The sequence below is a fragment of the Euprymna scolopes genome, chromosome 46 (assembly GCF_053919585.1).
Source record: "Euprymna scolopes isolate OS-2025 chromosome 46, ASM5391958v1, whole genome shotgun sequence".
In the NCBI taxonomy this organism is placed as follows: domain Eukaryota; kingdom Metazoa; phylum Mollusca; class Cephalopoda; order Sepiida; family Sepiolidae; genus Euprymna; species Euprymna scolopes.
In genome coordinates this window covers 189076906-189084653 of record NC_136527.1, presented here as the reverse complement: position 1 = coordinate 189084653, position 7748 = coordinate 189076906, and the positions used below count along the sequence as shown (strand labels likewise).

Genomic DNA, 7748 nt, shown 5'->3' with positions numbered 1-7748 from the left:
CACACACACTTATCTTTTATCCCAGGAATTAAAGCAAATAAATTGGAAAATCACACTTTATATTCACGTTTCTTATAAATCATATAGAATCAATATTTTTATTGCATTGCAAAAAAAAGAAAATGAAATGAATAAACATAATTTAATAATTAAGGTTATTAAAAAAATCGGATTAGAAATGTAAACAAAACATATTTAAAAACTTATTTGGTTTTTGACAACTTTTTCGAATCTATGTGTACAGTAATACAAACCCAAAACTATTTAAAAACTTACCTTTCATTCCAGTTTCAATACGAAAAAAAATCGGGTTGAATTCTTTGTTCTGTTTGTTCAAAACAGAAAATTTTTTAGGATTTCTTTAGTAAATTGATACAACTTTTGTTTTGTGTGTCCAATTCATTAAGAACTAAAATATATGAAAATATAAAAGAATCAAAATTAAAAGATGAAAAACACGATTTAAACATGAAATTATTTAAATAGAAAATCAACTGCTAAAGAACAAAAAACTTAAGGTCATCGTAATAACACGGTGAAATTATTATTTCGTTCCTCGTGTAAAAACGTCTGTTTATTATTAAAACGTATCGAATTGTTTTCCTATCAAGTTCGGATTATATTTGTCAATGATTAAAGCTTGTTTTCGATATCTTTTGTAAATTTCTATTTTGTATGTCTATTTCATTAAAAATTAAAATATATGAAAACATAAAAATTAAAATATATGAAAACATAAAAATCAAAAATATATGAAAACATAAAAATCAGTAAAAACTGAACATTTCATTATTGTTTTAATTAGTCAAACTACCGTTAACATCCAAAATGAGAATAGTAGTCTAAATAATTCAATATATATAATATAATATAATATAATATAATATAATATAATATAATATAATCCTTATAATAAAAACAACAACAAAAAACGCGAATTTAGTAAAATTACTAGCATATTTGGACCAAGAAAGTAAACTATAATCATTACATTATGAAACTTGAAACTGATTCGGTTGAACTTAAGATTCCAGCCCAACAAATGTCACAGTAACATTTATTGAGTAGTTTTCTACCAATATTTTGTTTTATTTCTTATTTTGAAGCGGTTATCGAGTCTTCAAAGACATTGCGGTAAGCTTTTCTTGTTCTCCAACAGCGTTCAACATTACATGTTTTTCGCCTTCGGGACAAGATCACAGTGTAGTATCTGTTCTTCAGATGCTGCACTTCAATTTCTTGTTCTCTGTCAGTGGAGGAGAAATCCTTCACGACTGAGACAATTTTAATTTTTGTTCCTTTTCTCCACGTTAAAAACAACCTTGGTGTCTAACTCTGTCCCATGGCGAGGCATTGTAAATATGAACATTATACATTAACTAAAAACACTGCAAACGTATCCATTTACTAGGAAAGATATCCGCGCTTCTTCGCATGGGACTTTGCTGCGCACTCGCCCTTCCCCCGCCGACCTCCCCCCAATGTAAACGAAATGTTGGGTTTTTTTTTTTTTGGGTGGGGGTGCACGATATCTTTTGTAAATTTCTATTTTGTATGTCCAATTCATTAAAATTAAAATACACGCCAATTATGTAAACACAATTTTCATCTCGCAATTTCATTATTTTCGTACGATGAAAATTTTATTAAAAATTATTACTGGTTTACTTTGCCCTTCTTTTAAATGGTACAAAAGTTATATTGATAATATTAATTTATAATAAAGTTACATCGTTTTACATATAGTGGGGGTAATTCAGTGGTGACTTTAGGTAGTGCCTAGTGATATCATATATGGTAAAAAAATTATATTTTATATTAAATAAATTATAAAGAAAATCTGTTTCGCAGGCAATTGAATACACTTGCTATGGTATAATTACAATAAATCCAATTTGTGTTAACTATACGAACTATGGAAATTAAAATAAATCCTGGACAATTTTATAAACAAAAAAGAAGCAGATAATGTATGGGATGATGGTTTTTGACATATGTAAAATTGGCCTTGTGTCTGACTATCTCTGTCCTCGTGGGTATGCAAGTAAATAAGGACATTAGTTTTAATTATTTATCTCTAACCCCATACCCACCCTTCTCCCGGGCATCGGCGTTGAAAATAAGGGCAAATTATGTATTCTGGGGCAGAAGTTTAAAAAAACAACAACTTATGAATTATATGGGCGTACTTATAGTTTAAATGAGCAAAGAAAACTAGGGTAAATATGAATAATCACCCTTGAAAATTCCTTTAAAATTAACAATTAATAAGGTTTTCGGGGGCTAAAAACGAAAATAACGTTTGAAATTACGGCAAATGAGTAGTTTCCAAGATATGAAGAAATGTTAGTTTTAAAAAAGTGGGTGGGGTCACTTTTCTATAATAATGTAACGTAAAATGAGCACCCACTTTGTGATTACCACATGATGAGAGGTGGATGACTGGATGACAGAGGAAGAAATAAACAAATGCGGAGGAAAAAATCTAACAAAAAAAAACGAGGGGTTGAGAAATGTGTGGAATGGAGAATAGTTCTAAGAAAATTAGAATAAATGAGGGATTTGGGAGTGAGTGGAAGGAAGAGTAGTTTCGAGGAAGAGAGAATGAGATTAGGAGAGAGGTAGAATTAGAAAAGAGAGAGGGAGAAAGAGAGAGGGATAAAGATAGAATGAAAAAAAAAGATATATTAGGTAAATGAGGGAGAGAGATGAACGCGAATGTGCTGGAGCAATAGAAAGCAACAGAGGAAGACAGAGATTTCGAAAAAAAGAAAGCAACAGATGGAGCGCGGTAGAGAGAGAGAGAGAGAGAGAGAGAGAGAGAGAGAGAGAGAGAGAGAGAGAGAAAAGGAAGAGAGGGGGTAATAGTAAAAAAAGATATTGAGACAAACAGGGGAAAAAGCGATAGGGTGTGAAATCATTGTTTATTTGTCAGACACAACACCAGAAAATCCCTTTACAATTAAGTTGAGAGAATTGAGTCTTTTCACGTCTATAATGTCCGCCTCCTATAAATTCATAATTTGGGTAAGTGAAAATATCCGTACGCATCGCTCAAATTGGTTTAAATGTTTAATTTTCGGGGTCATAGGTGGTGTTCAACCAATAGACACACGAATTATGTTTAGATCTACAGGATGTGACATAAATACTGTTACAAAATAAAACTCAGATTTTTTCCAACAAAATAATTTATTACAAAACAAAATTACAGAAAATGATTAGCAAATAATGAAGTAAAAATATAGCATAAGCATGATTCAAAATGTTTGCTTTGAATGTTCACTAAACTACGAAGTATTTTAGGTGAAATTATCTATAGCATAACATCTAATGACATTTTCTATTAGCATTTGTTCAATTTTATTTTATTTAAGCTGATCCAGGACTAAATGGGTGGAATGCGGAATAGTTCTAAGAAAATTAGAATAAATGAGGGATTTGGGAGTGAGTGGAACGAATAGTTTTGAGGAAGAGAGAATCCGATTAGGAGAGAGACAGAATTGGAAAAGAGAGAGGGATAAAGATAGAATGAAAAAAGATATATTAGGTAAATGAGAGAGAGAGAGAAAGAGAAATAGAAGAAGGGGTGAAGCAACAGAGGCAGAGAGAGATTTCGAAAAAAAAAGAAAGCAACAGATGAAGCGCGGTAGAGAGTGAGTATATATATATATATATATATATATATATATATATATATATATATATATATATATATATATTATATTATTGGTAGTATTGTTTAAACAAAACCAAGATGTGTCAACCAAAGAGTTTAGACAGACAATATGAATATGGGACATAATTCATGCATACACACATATATATATATATATATATATATATATATATATATATATATATATATATATATATATATATATATGTATATATATATATATATATATATATATATATATATATATATATATATAGACAGAGAGAGAGAGAGGGGGTAGTAGGAAATGAGATATTGATAAAAACAGGGGAAAAAGCTTTTAGGTGAAATTATCTATAGCAGCACACATAACATCGAATGTCATTTTCTCTCAGTATTTGTTCAATTTTATTTTAAGAACATTAATATCGTTACAAGAAGTAAAGAAGGATTCACTCTCCATGATTGACCACAAAGAATAATCAAGAACGTTAAGATCATGTGATGAGGTCATTCTTGTTTGCTGATCCAGGACTAAAGTTTTCTACGTTACTTGAGCGGTTTGGCTTGTTGCACCATCCTGCAATCAGCAAATACAGAATTATACAGAATGGAGTTAGTGCACATTTAAAAATGTCCTCAATGTAACGTTCATTGTTAAGAACAAGAAAAAATAGTCTATTGGAATCTTTTTAAAAATTAATGGAGATTTCTCTCTTTCAGAAATGGTTGCTACGACCACCATCACTGATGATGATTTCTTCATTTTGAAAATCTTTTCTGCATTATCAGGTATTCTCACAAGGACTTTTTCATTTTGATGCTTGTGGGATGTTGAAGTGAGAATAACTTTTTATCGGTGAAGATGATGTTATTGAGCGTGCCTTGTCTGATAATAAGGTTTAACAACAGTCGATTTCTGATGAGTTTCTTTGCAATTGTGGGTGCAGAGAGAATCTGTCACTTTATTTTTATAAGTTCAGGTGTTCTTAAGGTGTGGGGACGTTGTTTATCTTTGATCAACGAAGTTTCCAGGTAATTATCATTCATCCATTTTTTGAACATTTTGTTGATTTTGAGTTTTTTCCCCTCAACTTGAATATTTCTTGTGCCGTACGTCATTCTCATGTTGATCTATGGTTAATCTTCTCTCCAATTCAACAGACATTGTTTAAAAATTAACATCTTTTGTTTCTAAAAAAAATTAGAAATCATACATTACATTATCATATAATGACAATTAAATAGTAAATTTATTTTAATATTATCATAATAAATAGTTCAGAAATTTTGTAACAGGGCTTATGTCCACACTGTATATCGAAAGAAAACACTTTCAGTAGCTGTAGGCGACAGCTAGACGAATTCCTCACGATTAAACGTTGATTACATTTACATGCAAATTAGATACAATCAGAACGTTGGAATTGAAGTGGATAATAAACTGGTCGAGAGAAATGGCCTGTTTTCTTGGTATTACAGTGATTAAGGGTGATTAAGCGGAGGGAGTACAGACATACGAGTGAGAGGTACTTGGAAGAAGTAGGGAAAGATTTCTGATTTTGATTGTATTATCGGGGTGAGCGCGAACGCAGACCCCACACTTAGAAATAGCATGTCCGAGTCATCCACATTTGGGACGATCGCAAAGGTCAACCCAACCGCAGTGCAATGGATGGGCCTCGCTCTGGGGGAACGACCTTAATGATCACCGTTACCCCTACATCAGGTAAGTATATTTTTTATGCGGCCACCACTGTTTTTATATCACACTCCTATACTAACCAACAACAAACACCAATAAAAAACTAAAATACCTCCACATAATTCTCACCAATATCAGTATATCACAACATTTCATTCACTAATAACAACAATCATAACAAATAATTTACTATCATTTAAACTTACCAACATTTTCACAAAATAACTCAATTCTTAACGGAACTAAAATTATATTGTACGTACCCGTTATGGAATGAAGTTTTCTGAAAAAAAGTAACTTAATTTGATCAAGTACTTTTTTTATAGAGGAAATCAACTTTTATTGTAATCGATCTATCACCGCCATTTGGATATTTAGGGACACGAGGAGGGGTGGCTTTATACAAATGACAAAATGAAAAAAATGATTTAAAAAAACACAGAAATTCTGTAAAATAAGTGAAAAATATATATCTAAGCATTTTTTCTGCTCATGTTTCAAAACAAAATAATCTCGTCAAAATTTTGACAAACTAAGCGATGATTGGAGTTATCTTCTCCTGGCGTTCCTTTCTCCTAAGCGAAAAAAAAGATGGCCGTTACCTGATCGATCTCATTAAAATTTGATTTTCCTTCGTAAAACAAAAAAAAAATGAATAAAAATAAAAAAAATAACTGCTGGACCAAATCAAGTGATTTCTTTTTTTCATGAAAACTTTAATCCATAACGAGTACACACAATATATTTTTCTATATTTTTATTTTTTTATGTCTTGATTAAAGTGTACAAGCACCCATTATCATATCAAAGCACGGATGAAACAAAAATAAAATAAAAATTATGATCTAAAGAGTTATTTTCTCTTACATGAGCAGTAATTTAAAAAAAATGCCAATAGACGCTATATATATTTTTTCATATATTAATCTCATAGATTAATTTGCGTCGTCGTCGTCGTCGTCGTCGTCGAGGTAATCGATAATATAGCATAGTTCCTGGCTTTACTATAACAGTTATTTTAGGCAAACAACGCTTTTAATTAATGTAAATGATATGAAATATACTTTTAAAAGTTGTATTTGTACCGACAGAAGGAAAACAGGTTTAGTTTATCAATTTTAATGTAATTACGAAAAAAAACACACCAATTATTTATTCTGCTAATTTGCTAGCGATCTTTCAGAAACAAATTAAAAATAACCAAATTTTTATGTGTAATTATTTTATACACTAGAATCATGTATACAGATTTTTGTAAAAATAAATTTTATTCACTTTTATTTTTGAGAAAAAATATTTTTCTCAGTACGCCACACACAGTTTTATGTACACACACACAAATAATCGGACACCTACTATACACACACACACATACACACATATACACGCGCTCGCGCGTGTGTGTGTGTGTGTGTGCGTTTGTGTGTGTATAGTAGGTGTCCGATTGTGTTTGTTTCATTATATGATACAGGATGAGCCTTATTAAAAAAGACACCAGAAGACAAGAAACATTTAAGCGTGGTAAGCCATGGAGCAAGTCCATGTATTTATTTTTACTAACCACAAGGGACGCAACTCTTGTATTGTTTTATATTAAAAAGTTGACCGAAGGGGACATAACTCATAATATGACATCCCTCTTTTCAAAAAAAAAAATAAAACAAAAAGAATAAAAATTACATAAGGAAGGAACGTTTACACTAGTACAATAGTGTGAGAGTCCAACTAAGGGCTGTTCTCATCATAAGAAAAATTTTTGAGTGGGCTTATTATACGACCGGATCCGAATACTTTCTGAGTTCCAGGATGAGTGTTCAGTGTTTTGTGGGATGATCAGATTTTAGGACGATATGGTAGTCACTTTTAAAATGTCCTATGCGATCGAACTGACTTGCATATGCATTTTTTAATTCTATGACGGAGTTAATCGGATCTTTCTTTTGTTGAATGGTGCAGTGGAGGCTTATCAGCTCCAAGTCTCTGAGAGAAGGTAATCCTATGATTGTAGGCCCTTCTGTTGTGACAACAAAGAATTTTAAAGTTTTCAACTTGTCTTTGTGTCCGCATTGTATGTAGATCGATCCATGCTGTATTATGTTTGAGCCGTTGTATGCTGTCAGAATCGTGTGCTCTTTCTTTGTGGAGCCTGGAATGGGTTGTCCTACGTCATAAACTCTGTTGGGAAACATGTTTCGAAAAGTTCGTAGAGGAAGCGTATTCCCTTCTGCACCTGTGTCCACCTTTGCTTTGAGTATACGAGTGCCTGGTCTATTGGGAAGCTTTATTTTAAGTTCCGTTATTATTTCAGTACGCTCGTCTTTTGGCTGATGAATCGCATTAAAGTTTAACTGCTCAAATTCTCTATACATCTCCTTGGGCTCAGAT

At 31.7% G+C, this 7748-nt stretch overlaps 1 non-coding gene across 1 annotated transcript; it reads right to left on the bottom strand.

Moving 5' to 3' along the window:
- Positions 1-5232: 5232 nt before the first annotated feature.
- LOC145271510 (U1 spliceosomal RNA) lies at positions 5233-5395 on the bottom strand. The gene has a single exon (XR_013865921.1). It is a non-coding gene; the product is annotated as a U1 spliceosomal RNA (small nuclear RNA).
- Positions 5396-7748: the final 2353 nt, after the last annotated feature.